Source organism: Patagioenas fasciata, chromosome 2 (assembly GCF_037038585.1).
Source record: "Patagioenas fasciata isolate bPatFas1 chromosome 2, bPatFas1.hap1, whole genome shotgun sequence".
In the NCBI taxonomy this organism is placed as follows: Eukaryota; Metazoa; Chordata; class Aves; order Columbiformes; family Columbidae; genus Patagioenas; species Patagioenas fasciata.
The window spans coordinates 87,720,495-87,738,391 of NC_092521.1; the positions used below are offsets into that span (position 1 = coordinate 87,720,495).

At 42.3% G+C, this 17,897-nt stretch overlaps 1 protein-coding gene across 1 annotated transcript in view; it reads left to right on the plus strand.

Annotated features, from left to right (window-relative positions):
* Window positions 1–1,013: 1,013 nt before the first annotated feature.
* CDH20 (cadherin 20) overlaps window positions 1,014–17,897 on the plus strand; it is a 119,279-nt gene continuing 102,395 nt past the window's right edge. Inside the window, exon 1 of the mRNA XM_065831678.2 lies at window positions 1,014–1,357. The gene's annotated coding sequence lies outside the window, so the exon portion shown is untranslated. The remainder of the gene's footprint in view (window positions 1,358–17,897) is intronic.

Genomic DNA, 17,897 nt, shown 5'->3' on the forward strand with positions numbered 1-17,897 from the left:
CTGAAGAGGAAAAAACCCAAATCTTGACTGTATAATCTGAATCTTCATCGCAAGATCTAATTGTTGAAGGACTGGCAGCATCCCAAGGAATCGATAATGAGATTTAGAGTCTCCTACTGCCAGTCACTGGCTTGGCCACAGACTGTCAGCGCACAGCTCTGCTCCAAGCTTAGCAGAGTTACTTGAGATTCACCAATTTAACTGAGATGGGGAATGGGCTCTGTGCTGCCAGGGAAAAGAAGTTATTACTACAGGGAGCTATTACTGAGGTAATAACCTTCTTGTACCCAAGTGCACAAGTTTCCCGATCTCTTTCACACATACAGGTCATCAAAGCTGGTACAACTTTGCCACCTTCCCACACTGTAGAGAAGAGCGAAGGCTTGCAGAGAGGTAGGTTAAGAAATATCTGCCCTCTTAGATACGTCAGGTTGAGATTGAGGCAAATAGGGTAGGCAGAGAGGATGCCTTGTCCTGCTGCTGCCTTCGCTGCTGTTGTTCTGTGGGTAAGGAGTATTACAGCAAATCTGGCAGCTTTTATGAACATTGAAACGATCTTTAAAAGTGGATGTAAAACCCCTTTATTATTTAGTTGTTTTTCCAGAGTCTTACACAATTCCTCCAGGAAACTGTACTATTTACCCTCATAAAAGTAGCTCTGACATTAGTCTCAGGATGTTTATTAACTAAAACTGAGCCTTCTGAAGAAATTCAGCTTTCATGTCAGAGCCTTTTTGTTAAATAAAGCAACGCTTCGCCTCCCCAGTATTACTTTTCGTCTGCCTCAGCAGCCCATTTTCTCACAGTCCGTGTGGTGCGTTTTGAAATCCTCTCGAGATGTAAAAAGCCCTGGAAAGGGGAGACACGGACCTCCTTTTCCCACAGCCGTGGATCTGCGTGGGGCCCGGGGGCAGCAGCTGGTGGGGGTGTTTTCCCGGGAATCGGGGCGGGAGAGCGGGGCGGAGGAGGGCGCAGCGCCCCGGCACCAATCGCTTCCCGCAGGTCCCCGCGGTAACGTTAGACCCGCCGCGATATTGAGGGAGAGCGGAGCCGAGGGCAGCGGCGGCCACTTGCAGAGGGGGCAGCTCTGGGGAACAGGGCGGCCACGGGGCTCCCTCCTCTTCTTCCTCCCTCTCCGCCCTCTCCCAGCCCGCCGCGCAGCCCCGCACAGTTCCGCGCAGCGTCCCCTCCTCCTCCCTCAGCCCCCCTCCGCAGCCAGAGCCAGCAGCGAGCGGCAGCGTTGCGCGGCCCCTGCGGAAGGAGCGGCAGGGGGGCGCGGTGATGTGAAAGGCGCACCCGGCGGAGGAGGGAAGTCCCATCGCCAGGAAGGCAGCCGGGAGCTCCTCCGTACCGCAAGGTAACCCGTCCTAGCCTTCGGGGACTTTTTCTTCTGCTTTTTTTTTCCTTTTCCACCTATTTTTTCCCCTTTTTCTTTTCTCTTGTCTTTTTCTTCATTTTTGTTTCTTTTTTTTTTCTTTCCCCCCTTTCCTTTTTTCTTCTTTCTTCTCCTTTTTCTTCTCTCCCTCTTTTTTTTTTTTTTTAATTTTATTTGCTATGTCCTTTTTGTAGGGTTGTTTTTGGTTTATTTCGGTTGGTTGGTGTGTTTGATGGGGTCTTTTTGTTCCTTCTTTTTTTTTTTTTTTTTTCCCCCTTTTCTTCTTTCCCCAGCCCCTTAGCTGACCAGCCGCAAATCAGAGGGCCAGGAAGAGGCGGTGAGGGACGGAGCGAGCCCACACCGGGTCGCTCTGGAGTTTGCCTGGGACAATCTTCCCTCACTTCAGGTGCACTGCCGTGACAGGCAGAGCTGCGCTCGACAGGCCAGGGCAGGCAGGGGGTGTCCCGGCTCCGGGGCTCGCTGTTGGTACCCGCGAACCTGTCGGAGAGGCGGAGCGGGGACAGAAGTAACCTCCCGGGACACGGAGCGGCTCCCTCCGGCTGTCCCGGGGCGGAGACGGCGGGGAGCCTCCGCGGGGGGATTCTGCAGAAAGCGGAAAGCCTATAGAAAAAGAGGTGTGGGAGAAGGGGGTGCTTCACAGCAGGAGCTGGGAACTACCTCCCGGCTCCTCGCCTCGCCGGGGCTCCCGAAGAAGAAGTGCAACCCTCCCCCCGCCCCCCCCCCGCTTCCACCTCGGGGGGTCCGGGGGCTCCGGTGTCGGCGGGCGCCGCGGGAGCGGCGCGAAGGGAATGCGGGGGGAACACAAATGGTAAAAGATACGGAAGGAAGAGACCTAGTGGCTGGGACATAAATCAGGCAGAATATATGGGGAGTTGATGAGAATAGGTCTTTTCACCCTTAAAAAAAAAAAAATAGCCACTTTGGAAGAGAAAAAGGAGGCTGATTATTGGCATCCAGCTCTGAAACCCAGGCAGCTGATGCTGAGGGGAGCCAAAGGGAGCAGTTCTTCTGGGTTTAAAAACAGCAAGACAGTGTCTGCCAAAGATTGCTGTAAACACTGAATAAAGATTTCATTGTGGCTTGGTGTGACTGGAATAATTAGGCAGTTAATTGTTCATTCTGATCTTAAAGTTCAGTAATCAGTAGTGCAGAGTAGGAAAAAATACGGGGGAAAGGGAGGAAAAATAGCAATCGGAAAATGTATTACTTTTTCCTCTTCCGCAGGTTTTCTTTTTTTTTTTTTTTTTTTTTTCCTGATGAGACTGGGAGCACGTGGGTCCCTGTCTATTTAGACAGAGAACACCTTTGTAAAGCTGGGGTGTAATTGTGCTTTTGCTGCCACTGTGTCAACATCATTTCAGGTTGGACAAAATCAAACTATGAGACTTAAAGAAATCTTATTTTATTGAAATGAAACTGAAGATGCCTGCAGAATGAACATTTTGGCTAGATTAACTACCAATTAATGCATTTTACTTATGTGTGCACTTTATTGCCAACTCAGCAGGGATAGAAGCTAATGATGCCAGCTTTTGTGCTGCTCTAAGACATTTTTCAAGCAGGCACACAAGGTTTTAATGGTAAACTGGTTTGAGTTTTTAACACTGTGATTGTGTTCCTGTTCGACTGGAGTTCCTTTGCAGCAGTGACTCTTTCATGATAATCTAGTGAAATGATCTCTTGTTGCACTGTGTTAGCTATTCCCTGTGACACAGCAGGAAAATACAACCTGTGTATATTTGTACTGGAGGTGGTTATGAGTTGTTGAGCAAGATCCACTTACAAGCAATAGAACATGACTTACTGATATTAACTGGAAGATGGCACCATAGGCAAAAAATGTTTGTCCTTCCTATATAGCATGTTTTTCCATATATATACATTTGTGATAAAGAGCATAATAGTGGATTAATTTTCAGAAAAGATGGAAGAATATTATGTTTAAAACAAAGAAAACTTACAAAGAAGTCCATAGTCATTTGGACAAAGTAAAATAATTATTCAAAGTCTAATTGTAAAGGAAACAGACTCATCCTCCATATAACTTCCTTGACTTTAGAGTAGTTATATGAAAGATTCATTAGGATTGGAGATGTCCATGTAGCCTACTCATCCATCACAAATAAATACATAATTGTGTTGGAATTCGTCAAGGTCTAGAAAGAAATTCAGAAAAGTATATTTTTTGTCACTGCACAGGCAGAAAGCTAAGAGCTACCAGTTAGAGAAAATAATAATAATAAAAAAAAAGGTGCGTGGGGAGTTTTCATACAACGCTGAAAAGTAAAGCAATTTGTTGTATTTTATTGAAGCTGAATTTTTTTAATACTTTGACTTGCATTTTGTGAGATTTTTGTGGGGAGACAAGTGGAGAAAACCTGAGGCATGTTGTCTATCAAACAGTGTAAAACTAATATAAAACACAGCAGTCTTTGCTCAGGCCACAGAGTTTAGAAGAGCAAGGACAGAATGGTGACTCCAGAGCTTTGTCCAAAGTGATGGTGAAAAAAAACAACTTGTAACAACTGAGTATGTAAGGGCCAACATTAAGATATGCTTCACAAGCATTTTTTTTAAGCTGTTGAATGCGTTTTGTCCTACCAGTGATACTCAATATTCTGTCTATGAAGAGTGTTCCTGATTTAATGGCAAGCTATATTGAAAGGATGTCTTAAAAGCATTTTACTTACTAGTTCGGCCTAGAAGGGGGTGTTGCTAAATTCAGCTGCACCTATTTAGTCTGAGAAACCTAAGGATGTTCTACTCTTCTTACAGAAATGCAAAAAGTGTAGTGATCAAGTGATTGCATGAGAGACACTGCTTAAGTTTCTGCTTTGTGATGTTCTGACAGACAGACAATGTTTGTAAAGATCTACATAGTGTACCCCTTACACAAATACCACGTTAAACTCTACAAGACTGGTAACAAGATTTTGAGGTAAGACTGAGGTGGTTTTATCTCCATTTTCAAATACAAAATTTTGTAAGTGACTCCTCATCAAATTGTAGCTAACACCTGAGTACTATCTTATACCTAAGAGTTGTTTGAAATGCATGGTACATCTTCATAATAAAATTGCATTGTCACAGACATAATTGTTATTCATAACAAGTAGTCTCACAAACAGATTCTGTCCCTGTAAGTATTGAGTCTCAGTCAGGCCAATTATGACTAAATTACAGCATGTTCTCTGCTGTATCAACTAATTAAAGGGTAATTAATAAAATGATAATTTCATTCCATGGCAATGTCTACATCTGGTTGTCATAGTAGAGATTGCCTGACATATGGTTAAATGGTCAGATTCTACATTGTGTGAATGCAACGTTTGCCCAGAACACCTGGTAAGCCAGAGGTATTTTAACCCTTAAGACATGAATTTCAAGAATCTGTGTCAATGTGCTACTAGACTGGTTTGCTCATTCTTTCCATCTAGTCTTCTTACGTGTTTAAGAAAATTTAGTTCTCTAAGTTAATTTAAGTAATTCTCTTGAGGTGGGGGAAGAGTGGGAAGAGGACTTGGGATATTAGATTGGAAATGAAAGGTAGAATAGTACTGACTTGTCACCATGGGAAATACAATAGGTGGGTCTAAATTAACTTCTGAGAGGAGACTCTCCATTGGTTCTCTTACTACTAGGAGCTTTCCCTTTAAGGAAAATCAGGCTGGAGTTAGCATGAAGACAAAATTATCTTTTTTTCCTAGATACAATTGTATGCCACAATTAAGACTGAGGTTGTGGTCACAACATTGAAAAATTTGCATTGCAGCCTTCCCACACTGTACCTGTCACATGTAGATAAAACAAAAGTTAGCTTCTCAAGGACAGTGACTGTACAATTCACACATGCTAAAGAAATGAAACAATCTTTTACCAAGTCAACAGATGATATGAATAAATAATTCTATTGTAGATACCTGATGTATGCATATACCCCAAAGTATCAGTGATTGAAATTTTCAGAGCAGCCCATACATATTATTTTATACATAGCTTAAGGGAATACATCTTAAGCCCCAATATTGCCTTGAAAAATTTCAACCACTGCTGTTTCAAAGTGTATAAAACAGTGTGGCTGTCCTTTGAAAGCATAAACTGTAAGTAGTGGTACTTTAACATGGGTTAAATGACACTTTCTTATCTATACTGGGTCAAGCTGAATTCCTCATAAAACAGAACAAGAAATGAAGTAGCAGGCTTAATGATTTCCTTCTCTTCAGGAAAAAAAAATAAAAAGGCATGAAAAGAGGAAAATATAATAGCTAGTACTTTTTCACAAATAGAGCAAAGTAAAAAGGATGCAGTAAACTGCAGGAAGACATGAAAAGTCTGTCTTTTCCCATGCAAGCCATCCTCAATGAACAGTTCCCCCAGTGAGCAGTCAGGGTTGCTCATCACCTCGCGTGGTCAGGTGCAGAGCGTGGCCAGAGATACTTATAAAGCACTGTTTGTCTGTCTCTCTGAGAGCCCGACTCCTGCTTCTTGAGAATTTCCAAGCGCACGGATCCATCTCATTTTCATTCTACTCGTGTAACTCATTAACACCTGGAAAATCTTTTATAGCATTTAACTGCATCAGATGCACTGTCTGGCACATGTTTTCCTAATAGGGCTTTCACTGTGGTATTGTCAAAGAGCCCTTATGTCACAGCTGGGAACATGAATCTGTCATGTCAGTACTGTACCTTGTTTTAGATAGTAATAGTGTATGAGTGTGTTTTATGGAGGAGCCAAATATGCCCATATACTGCATTAGCAGGGAAGAATGTGAAGCTTGTTCTCCTAAATAAAGATCCAGGCTGGTGGTGGTAGAGTACTTTGTACCATTTAAACACTGGTGCCTCTAAGGCATTGCACTTAAGGAAAGGGAAGTCTGAGGCAAGCAAGGCACGTCTCAGTGTTTTAGTAGTGTAATGCTGCTGGTTAATGATATGTCATCATTTACATTTCATTGGGAAAAAATTGCCAGAGGTTTCTAATTCAGCAGAAACAACTTAACTAGAAGTTGAAATGAAAGTCCTTACCCTGGGAATATTTGTTTTTAAAACAAGTTTGATTTAAATATATTTGCCAATATAAGATGAAGGGGAAGAGAAGTAAATGTTTCCTATTTCCATATGCTTTTTGCATCCATTAAATCACTGTAAACCCCAGTTTTAAAAAGATTACTTTGTAGCTCTGTAATAAAAATGCCTTGGGTAATTAAAAAAGGATAGAACTGTGAAAACTGACTGCAATGTGAGTATGAGACCTACTTTTTCACAGGAATTTTTAACATAGTTACATACATTTCATCTCAAAGTTAAACACTTAAAATCCACGAGTTATGATGCTATCATGAAACCAAGCATGTCATGATGGTACTCCAAAAGACTGAGCCCACCTTTGAAAGTGTTTGCAGACTTCAGAAAGTGTAGTTGTTGTGAAGGAGTTAACTCAGGTCCTCATTTAAAGAATGAATGGATGAAACGAGCGTTTCATTCAGTCACAGGAGGTTCCAATTTTTGAACTACTTGGTTTGCTTTGAAAAGCATAAGTATAGTTCATATACTAAGAAATGAGTGAAAGGGATTTCAGATACTTAAGGTGAAGGTATACTGTGAAATGCTTTCCGTATGTTTAAAATATTTGTCCCTATTGTTTTTGTAAGAGATTTTCAAAAGCCTGAGCATACAGGGATTGATATCCCAAACCATCAGCAGTCCAAGCTTAAGCTGGAATCAGTGAAACACTGAGGTGTTCAGGTTAAAGGACTGCCTTCTGAATATCACTCTTAATTTTCTCCTTTTTTTGCCATTTGTGTTGTCTCCTGCTTTTTCTAACAGTGACAGCATTGAGATACTTTCATGGGCCCATGCTGTTAGTTCACGTCCATGTCCTCAACAAAGAGGGAAGGAATAGGGCTGGTTAGGGCTGCCATAAGGACCCTGGGGAGAGCATGTGGATTTGTTTCTCAGTAGGGCCTTTCTGTAAATTATTTCACTTTTTTTTCAGGAGGACTGAAGCCCTTCATGCTTCTGCATAGGTGCCCAATGGAGCAAGCATTCACCAAACTGTGTAGTGTCTGCCCTGCTAACTATGCAGCACCCAACAATGTAGCCCAAGAAGTGCTAATGGTTTTCAAGTTGAGCCCACACTAGAGCTTCGTTCTTCTACATGATTCCTTTTAACCTACTGCAGAAGCAGATCAAACATAAAAAATGGGTCTATGTAATTGTGGTGGATTGACCCTGGCTGGCCACCAGGTGCCCACCAAAGCTGCTCTCTCACTCCTCCTACTCAGCTGGACAGAGGAAAGAAAATATAATGAAGGCTTGTGGGTTGAGAGAAGGACAGAGAAATCACTCAGCAATTACTATCATGGGCAAAAGAGACTCGACTTGGGAAAATGACTTCAATTTATTACTAATCAAAACCAGACTTGGATAAGAAAATAAAAACTAAATCTTAAAACAGCTTCCCCCTACCCCTCCTTTCTTCCCAGGTTTAACTTTATTCCCTAGTTCTCTACCTCCTCCCAATCAGTGGTGCAGGGGGATGGGGAATGAGAGTTGCATTCAGTTCATCACCCGTTGTCTCTGCTGCTCCTTCCTCCTCAGGGTGAGAACTCTTTACACTCTTCCCCTTCTCCAGCCTGGGGTCCCTCCCACAGGATACAGTTCTCCATGAACTTCTCCTATGTGAGTCCTTCCCACAAGCTGCAGTTCTTCATGAACTGCTTCAGCATGGGTCATTACCACAGGGTGCAGTCCTTCAGGAATGGACTGCTCCAGAGCAGGTCTCCCATGAGGTCACAAGTCTCATCCGCAAACTTGCTCCAGCGTGGGCTCCTCTCTCCATGGGTCCACAGGTCCTGCCAGGAGCCTGCTCCAGCATGGGCTTCTCGTGGGGTCACAGACTTCTTCAGGTGCATCCACCTGCTCTGGTATGGTGTCCTCCACATGCTGCAGGTGGATATCTGCTCCTCCGTGGGCTGTAGGTGGACAGCCAGCCTCACCGTGGGCTGCAGGGGAATCTCTCTTTTGGCATCTGGAGCATCTCTTGCTCCTCCTTGATTGAGCTTGGTGTCTGCAGAATTGTTTCTCTCAGATATTCTCACTCCTCTCCTCAGCTTCAGTTTTCTGTTGTGCAGGGTTTTTTTTCTGCTTCTTAAATATGTTATCAGAGAGGCGCTACCACCATTGCTGATGAGCTCAGCTTTGGCCAGGATTGGATCTGTCTTGGAGCCATCTGGCATTGATTCTACCAGACATGGGGGAAGCTTCTAACATCTTCTCACAGAAACCACCCCTGTAGCTACCAAAACATTGCCATGCAAACCCAAACACAGTAATTAACCTTTCCACATGCCCAGGTATTGTGAGACACAGTTAAGCACCCTTGCAGTATGTAACTTAGTTACAGCAACACAAGTTAAAGATTGTGAGAAAGGCTTAACTATAAATTTCCTTGCTCGTTTGAGTTTAGAATTGCAATAATGATGTAACGTGAATTAAAATAGCAGTAGTCAGTTGCTAGTTGGCAAATCTCTGAAGAATGATATAGGTACCTCATTAGATTATTATAAATTCTGTGACTTCTGTGCACTTAGCCCATTGCTGAAATTAGTCTATTTTTTTTTTAATTTCAAGATACTTCTGAAGAGGAGGGAAGTGTTTTGACAAATAAAGTTCTGCTAGCTCTCAGTGAGAATCAGAAGACTGACATCTGCAAAGGGGAGCTCCCTAAATGAAAAAAAAAAAAGCATTTACCTGCAAAAAAAATTTGGAGTTTTTCCCCAAGTGTCCTCCAGTCCATACATAACCTGGAGGTCATTAACCATTCAAGTACATATTATGTATTGCTTGACCTTTGGTATAATGTATTAAGGCTTCACAGTAAAAGTATGTTGTTAAGGAACAGGGTGAAGAAATAAGAAGGAAATAATGAAGGATGTGTGTGAGGCAGATGCATGCTTTCCCAGAAGAGGAGGTTTGGGAAGAGTATATATCAGTGGTGCATGACCATTTTAGTTGGACACTCAGTTTCTTTCAGTGTCAGAGGAGAGCTGCATGCACCAACCAACTGCTGTATCTCCTGAGAGGAACCACTGCCCTTGCCTGTTTGGTTCATGCTTCCCATATGGATTTTCTGTAGTCTTGTGTCTCTTTCAGAAAGCAAGATGAAGATGGGCAGGCACCATGCAAACAATTAAGGGTGCCAGCTCCTCATGCACATCTCTCTCTAAGACAAGGGGGAGTGAGCACAGAGTGGTAAATTAATTCTGATAGCAAACCTAAATGTCCTCTTTTCTGGGCACCCAATGGACATCCCATGGAGATCTTGTCAAATGACTAGTGCACATCACAGTATCACAGTATCACAGTATCACAGTATGTTTGGGATTGGAAGGGACCTCAAAAGATCATCTAGTCCAATCCCCCTGCTGGAGCAGGAACGCCTAGGTGAGGTCGCACAGGAATGTGTCCAGGCGGGCTTTGAATGTCTCCAGGGAAGGAGACTCCACAACCTCCCTGGGTAGCCTGTTCCAGTGCTCTGTTACCCTCACTGAGAAGAAGTTCTTTCTCAAATTTAAGTGGAACCTCTTGTGTTCCAGCTTGATCCCGTTGCCCCTTGTCCTATCATTGTTTGCCACTGAGAAGAGCCTGACTCCATCCTCGTGGCACTCACCCTTTATATATTTATAAACATTAATAAGGTCACCCCTCAGTCTCCTCTTCTCCAAACTAAAGAGCCCCAGCTCCCTCAGCCTTTCTTCATAAGGGAGATGCTCCACTCCCTTAATCATCTTTCTTGCCCTACGCTGGACCCTCTCCAGCAGTTCCCTGTCCTTCTTGAACTGAGGGGCCCAGAACTGGACACAATATTCCAGATGGGGTCTCACCAGGGCAGAGTAGAGGGGAAGCAGAACCTCTCTCGATCTACTGACCACCCCCCTTGTAATACACCCAAGGATGCCATTAGCCTTCCTGGCCACAAGGGCACAGTGCTGGCTCATGGTCATCCTGTTGTCCACCAGGACCCCCAGGTCCCTTTCCCCTACACTGCTCTCTAATAGGTCATTCCCCAACCTATACTGTAACCTGGGGTTGTTCCTGCCCAGATGCAGGACTCTACACTTTCCCTTGTTAAATTCCATCAGGTTATCCCCCGCCCAACTCTCCAGCCTGTCCAGGTCCCGCTGGATGGCAGCACAGCCTTCTGGCGTGTCAGCCACTCCTCCCAGCTTAGTGTCATCAGCAAACTTGCTGATGGTACACCCAATTCCCTCGTCTAAATCATTAATGAATATATTGAATAATATTGGCCCCAGTACTGACCCCTGCGGCACTCCGCTAGATACTGGCCTCCAACTGGACTCCGCACCATTGACCACCACTCTCTGGCTTCTCTCTTTAAGCCAGTTTGCAACCCACCTCACTACTCTATTGTCTAGACCACACCTCCTCAATTTAGCTGTGAGGATGCTGTGAGGGACTGTGTCAAAGGCTTTACTGAAGTCAAGGTAGACCACATCCACCGCTCTGCCATCATCCATCCACCTTGTTACATTCTCATAAAATGCTATGGTAATGACAAGGGGAAGAGCTCCTGGGCCAATTAGAAAGGCAGCAGTCAACTATTGACACTATTAGACTAGTGCCTGTGGCCCACAGCCCTGCACACCTTACACCTCTGTGACCCTCCTCAGGTGGAAGGACCATGAAGAGCAGAGACATTGTCTTGGTAGAACAAGCTCCACACTAAGCACTTGTAGTGGGGGAGGCACATAGGCACGATGCTGTAAGGAAGAGCTGAAATCAGCTTTCAAGCAGATCACAAGCGAGGATCTGTCAAACCAGCCTTCAAGAGGACAGAGAGCATGTTCAGAGAAAATGATTATAATAGCAACAAAACCTTGCAGAGACTGAACAGAGGAAGAAGCTGCAGGATGGCAAGAAAACAGAGGATTTGTATAGTGAGGTAGAGAGAAAGAAATGACACATGTCTTCATAAAATAACAGAGACAAAAAGAAGACAGATCTGATTGGCAGCAGGTATAGAATTTGGCTCTGACCTGGAGAGGAACTAACACAAAAAGAAGACAAATAACTGTTTCACAGGCTTGTGAATGAGCATGGCAGAAGGAAGAGCAATATGTGGTAGCAGGTGGAGATTGGCATAACAGCATCTAGATCCCCCAGGAAGTTTCTGGGGTGAATACAGGGTATTGGAGGAGTTTTGTACAAAAATCAGCATCCTAGATTTGCATGTGGAGTTTCAGGTTCTGGCTCATTAATACACCAAGAGAAAGATGTCTGTCAACAATGTGTTGTAGATATTAGGGTTATATACATAATAGACCCATTATATAGAAACGCTGTACTGAATCATGGCTAAACTTTTTTCTTGAGTAATACAGTCTTTGGAGAGGTTAATCCTCGTTAGGGTGAGTTCAGGGGCATTGCTAAGGGTGCTGTGTTAAATACACTGTAGTTGAGGATCCACTGCTTTAGGTGGGCTTGTTGTGTTGACTCGTGCTTATGATACATCTCAACATAAAGTTGAGGACTAAGGAACTGGATGTTAGATTTGAATGTGTAGAAGAGATAATGAGGAAAAAAAGAAGATTAAAAGTAAAAGCTGCAGTTCAACAGTGAGTTGTCGGTCTTTGTGTGTGTTTCCCTTGTTTGTTTGCCCCATATATACCTTCAAGTGCTCTCTTGCTTGCTGTCACGCTGCTCTGGGGCAATGGAAGGAGCTCCCATTAAGACCTATTTGTGTTATGACTGCTAAATACATGACTACTAGTGAGGCAACGAATGAACCATGGTTAACAGTAGTGATACCCAGTATAGCTATTAACTGTTCCGTACTACTTGCTGTCTCCATCCCATTCGTTTGTTTCTCGCATTTGGGAGAAGGTACTCCATTGCATTAGCTCTGTAATCCCTTACTGGATTGTATAGGTGTTTGTGCAGAATAAACATATATAATGATGTGTGGCAGGTAGGTGTTTATTGTTTACTACAAATTCCTGGCCTTGAAAAATGCATTTTGGTTAAAATCTGTTGCCACTTTAATCCTGTTGCCCATCAACCCTTTGACTTCAAGGTCTTTGTTCTGTTGAAACATCAATAATTGCAGTGTCAAAAATAACTTATAGGGTGTTATATTTTTTTTCTTCTTCATGTGTCAATTTAGTAAAACATCAGTAAAATGCTCACAGATAACCACTTGAAATAGTTTTTTATGCAAGTTGTTCTCTTTGTTTTCTGAGTGCTTCAGCGTTACTACCTTTACAGTGGGCAAAAAGTGATTGTCCCAGGAGTGCACAGATTTTTGAAGCTGCTGTAGGATATGGACACTTAAGTTCTCATTATTTTTAATGATCACTGAGCATCCAAATTCCCAGTGTATTTACAGTGACTATCAAATTGTCCTCAAAGAGTTGGTGGACCAAAACTGGTTTTATTCTGAGATAAATTACCTTCTTTTCTCCAGGAACCTATCAAGTTATTTATAGAAGAAGCAATTATGTCATAACATATTTGACTTACTAGCTGTAAATATGCAATCTGTCAACCATTTTGTGCATTTAAAAGAATTTTAAAGTCCATTGGTCTTTCTTTAGCCTCTTTAGGAAATATCAAGAGTGAACTGATCCACTTAGCTTCTGATTTAAAGTATCATCCTATGCAGGATTATTATTTTGTTGGAAGACCCATTGCATTGCAGGGCTCCAGGAGGGTTAGAAGAAAGTGTTTTCTATGTTAATGATTGGTGTCATCTCTGGCTAAAGAGGTATCTTTGGTTTTGTATGCTCACAGGCTATTAAGACACGTGTCTGAAATCATTGCTTTGATGAACTTCTTTCAATGATAATTTACTCATCATGGTCTCATTTCACAATGTCAAGCTGTTACTTGAAGAACATTTACATGACATAGTGAAGTAGAATACAAATTAGAGCAATATTTTATGCGGAGGTTTTTCTTTTCTGATTTGTTTTATGCATAGATAAAGAACATTCAAAAAAACATCCTCCTGCTGCACAACCCTACTGCTGATAGTAACTTCAGTAACCATCATACAGTTCTCCTTTAGTGGTAGCAATCTCTGTAAGAATAAAAAACACAGGGTAATGTAATGCTGTGTAATCTGAACATTCAGCATTAGAAAAATCATCAATGAGAAAAAGGTGGAAAGTGAGGTTTTTTGAAAGTTCAATACTAGATGAAAGTATTTAGAATGGAGATAATATCAGCAACTGCAAACGAGGATACATTTGAAAGTTTTGGCCATATTGACCAATAAACAATTTATGAAGAGAACACAAAAAAAAGGTTGGAATATTTTAAGACTGTAGCTTCTGACAAGTATTCTTTATTTATGACTTTGCAGTACAATCTTCTCCAGTAATGTTTATAGGAAGTAAAAAACAGAGGGAAATGGGGAGGAGACAAGCATTCCAAGTGTTTTATCTTCTTGTCCTCTGCCATTCCTGGAGACAATATTCCTATTTCAAAAAAACCCTGGAACTAGAAGAATCACAGATGTGACACGTTAAATGTTTAAGGTAAAGGAGATGAAAGAATGGTGCTGCTTTATCTGAAGCTTGTGTAGTACTGATGCCAAGAAATGAGAGCTGTGGGCACAATCAAGTGAGGCTGGGTGAGAAAGGAGGCAGGGATGGGGTGGGAGAAGGGTCCACCCTTCGCACAGCTTCTGCCACTGTTAGGCACCCAGTTGGCAAAGCCAAAGGTTCACAATCTGGTGGGATTATACACTTAGATAAGGCCGATGTTTGAGTTCGGCTCTGAATCTCCTGATACAACACCGTGGGTCTGGGTGCTTGAGGAAAATAGTGGTTTAGGTTTCTGAGACTGCAGCACTAGGCAAAGGTAAAACTTCTATTAGTAGTTCTAATTTGTGTTTTAGGGGTGCCTGCAGGTGCTAGATACGATGCAGACCCCTGTGCTGTAGAAACACATATGACATAGCGCTGCAATTAAGTGCTTGCAATCCAAATACCAGAGCTGGGATGTGGGGGACTACGGTGGGTCCGTGGATTCCCTGATGGAGGGCACGGGAACAGAAATTAGCCTTGAAGATATGAAGGCCTACCCGTGAGAAAGATGGGAGTAAAGGAGTATCCGGAGATGTTAAGGATGTACCCGTGAGAGAGAAGGGAGTAGAAGAGTAAAGCTGATGATAGCAAAATTAGCCAATGAGATGTTACTGCTGTAAGTTGTAACCAATAGTGAAGAGACACATGAATTGGTAAAACTGTACAAAATGCACTTGTGGCAATAAATGGCATCTACTACTTTCATCCTGGAAGAACTTGGTCCATGTCGTTTGTCCGTCTCAACCACGACACTGGGAGATCATGATTGTGTTTTGCCAAAGCTTAAATTTCAAAATCATCATGTTTTAGAAGGAAACCAAAGTCTTTAGAAAATACTCAGACAAAAAAGCTGTCACATTTAGGAAGGAATAGGTCAAGATTTTGATTTATCTCTCTCAGAAAGTCACAAGAAAGAGCCCTTGATATGAGAAATCTTTCCCTGAAAAATGTTGAAGTTTGTACATTTCTGGTGGGAAAAAAAAAAAAATCCAAAACAAAACTACATTTTTTCAATCGAAGGAGAATGTATCTTGAAAATCAAAATGTTGCTGAACAAGTTCTGACCAGTGGACTGAAAACACAAGGCAGAGTGAAGGTAAGACAAACCTAGGGAACAGCATGGGCCATCGAGGAGCAAGGTGTGGGAGAAGACAAACACTGGAGCCAGCCACTGCTTCCCAGTCCTGCACTGCCAATTTATCATCCCCATTCACCAGACGTTTTCCTCTTTTTAGCCTAGGCCAGAGTTTCTGAGTCATGAGTTGCAAGCCCTGAGGTCAGGAGGACAGCAACACTCTTTGCTTTTGTCACTCACCAGTAATGCCTTGTGTACCAAGCTGTAAGGGGTGCCAGTGCAAACCCTGCTGCAACAGGCGTCCCTTCTGATATCTTGACATCTTGCGATGAGGCTGTCGCACCACCCCGTAGCCAAGGAGGGCTCCCATTCTAGGGAGATCCTCTGCCATTTGAGCACCACTTGCTAGGGCAGCACTGTGTCAACCCACACTGGAGAAACACTGGTGTGGAAAACCTGGAGTAGAAAGAAACACTTCAGGAGGGACATAATAATATCTTTCTGCTTTTAAGGATACTCTGACAGTGTTGGTTAACTAGACAAGTGTGACTCTAACAAATCTATTGAGCTTGATAAATGGTTCTCTATTAATAACCTAATTTTGTTGGACCTGATGAGCAGCTTTTGGAGTCCAGAGGCAGAAAAATACTGCTTGAAAGATGACTCTTACAAGAAGCTAATTGCATGCAGGGTTTTCAGAAATGTTAGGTCAGTTCCTGTTCAAAAGATGGGTGTCTGTTCTTCTTTAATGGCAGCAAAATTAATTTTTCTGGTCTTGGAGAAAAAAAAATAGTACTTTGATTTTTACCAGTTAATGTACTGTCAAATCTTACTTCAAATAACATTTTTAAGTTTTAAAACATTCCACAAAGGAAGGGATATCATTTCAAGGATGAAGATTGGTGTAAAATAATTCCAACAAAATTGATTGTGTTATAGGCACTATGTGTATATGACTTCTGTAAAATACTGCTTTTTTAATGCTCATATTTCAGCAGTAGAAAAGAAATATTGCAGTGAGTTCTCTTGTGGAAGCATACATAAAAATACCGTGTAGACCAGTACAGCAATGAAAACAATGTGATTTAAGTGGGGAGAGATCTTTTCCCCCTAGGCCATATTCTAGTTTTAATTACACCTTATGTATCTTAAAGATCTAGGATTTATTATCTCAGTACAGACTGGTGTCTGGGAAAATGACCCATGTCAGTATTTCAAAGAAAGATTTAAAAAGTCTTTACAACATGGCATATGTCTGTGTTATTCTACTCTTTAATACACTAATGCTAGCTCACTGGTTTCAATGGGCTTATGCTGGTGCAATCAGAATGAGATTTCACTCAAAGAGAGTCTTGAGTTTTGTTGATTAGTAAGCAACTGGTTTTTTATTGATAGATGGTGTCTGTTTTTTTAAGATTAATTTATGGTTATTGTTGTGTTACAGTGATGACCCCTCCCCCTTTGACTTGATCATTCTATCCATCATTATATACCTTGTACAGATTCCTGATGAGGTCTCTACTTTATTAAGAGCTTTATAGAAAAGTGTTTCCAGTGTGCTTCTTGATTCCCAGGTGTAAAATAATTTTTAAAACCAACATTACTATGAAAAGAATCATGAAAAAGGTTGCTTATAAACTGCAGTTTTAAAACTTGCATTTGTGAAGAAAGATTAATTTCAAATGCTTTTCAAAGTCCTCCTTTATCTACACATCACACTGAGACTCTAGCTTGATACTAGTGTTCTTACCTGGTATTCTGCCGTAATAGACCAAATCGAAGGATTCAAAAGGCAAGCTGTATTAAAATCATAGAATCACAGAATGACAGAATGTTAGGGATTGGAAGGGACCTCAAAAGATCATCTAGTCCCATCCCCCTGCCAGAGCAGGAACACCTGTATGAGGTTACACAGGAATGACTTCAGGCGAGTTTTGAATGTCTCCAGAGTAGGAGACTCCACAGCCCCCCTGGGCAGCCTGTTCCAGTGTTCTGTTACCCTTACTGAGAAGAAGTTTCTTCTCAAATTTAAGTGGAACCTCTTGTGCTCTGGTTTGAACCCATTACCCCTTGTCCTACCGTTGGTTGTCACCAAGAAGAGCCTGGCTCCATCCTCGTGACACTCACCTTTTGTATATTTGTAAACATTAATGAGGTCACCCCTCAGTCTCCTCTTCTCCAAGCTAAAGAGACCCAGCTCCCTCAGCCTTTCCTCATAAGAGAGATGCTCCACTCCCTTAGTCATCTTTGTTGCCCTGTGCTGGACTCTCTGCAGCAGTTCCCTGTCCTTCTGGAACTGAGGGGCCCAGAACTGGACACAATATTCCAGATGGGGTCTCACCAGAGCAGAGTAGAGGGGAAGGAGAACCTCTCTCAACCTAAATAACTAGGTTTGATGACAAAAGTGTCAAATTAAGTATTTTCCTGTTGTTCATTGAATTTGAAAATATTCAGGAGTAAAATAGACATTTTGGCAAAATGTTCCACCAAGAAAAATCTGGCTGATATACATATTTTGTATTTGGGATGAGATTTTGCAGTGGTATGATGCATCTTCAGAACAACACCATAAGACTCATGCTTGGTGAGACCCTAAGCCCAACTGAGAAGAAGGATCCATGGGGTAGATAGACATGTGGGTCAAGAATATCAGCTCCCAGTGTGGCTGTTTAGGTGGAACGAGGAGCAATGTCACCACATCCCTCCTGCCCTTTGAAACTAAACATTTCATTTCTGAAACCTCAAAATGATTAATTTCATAACATAGAAGTTAACACTTGTTTGCCTTTTTAAAATGATTTTAAAAAACTTTG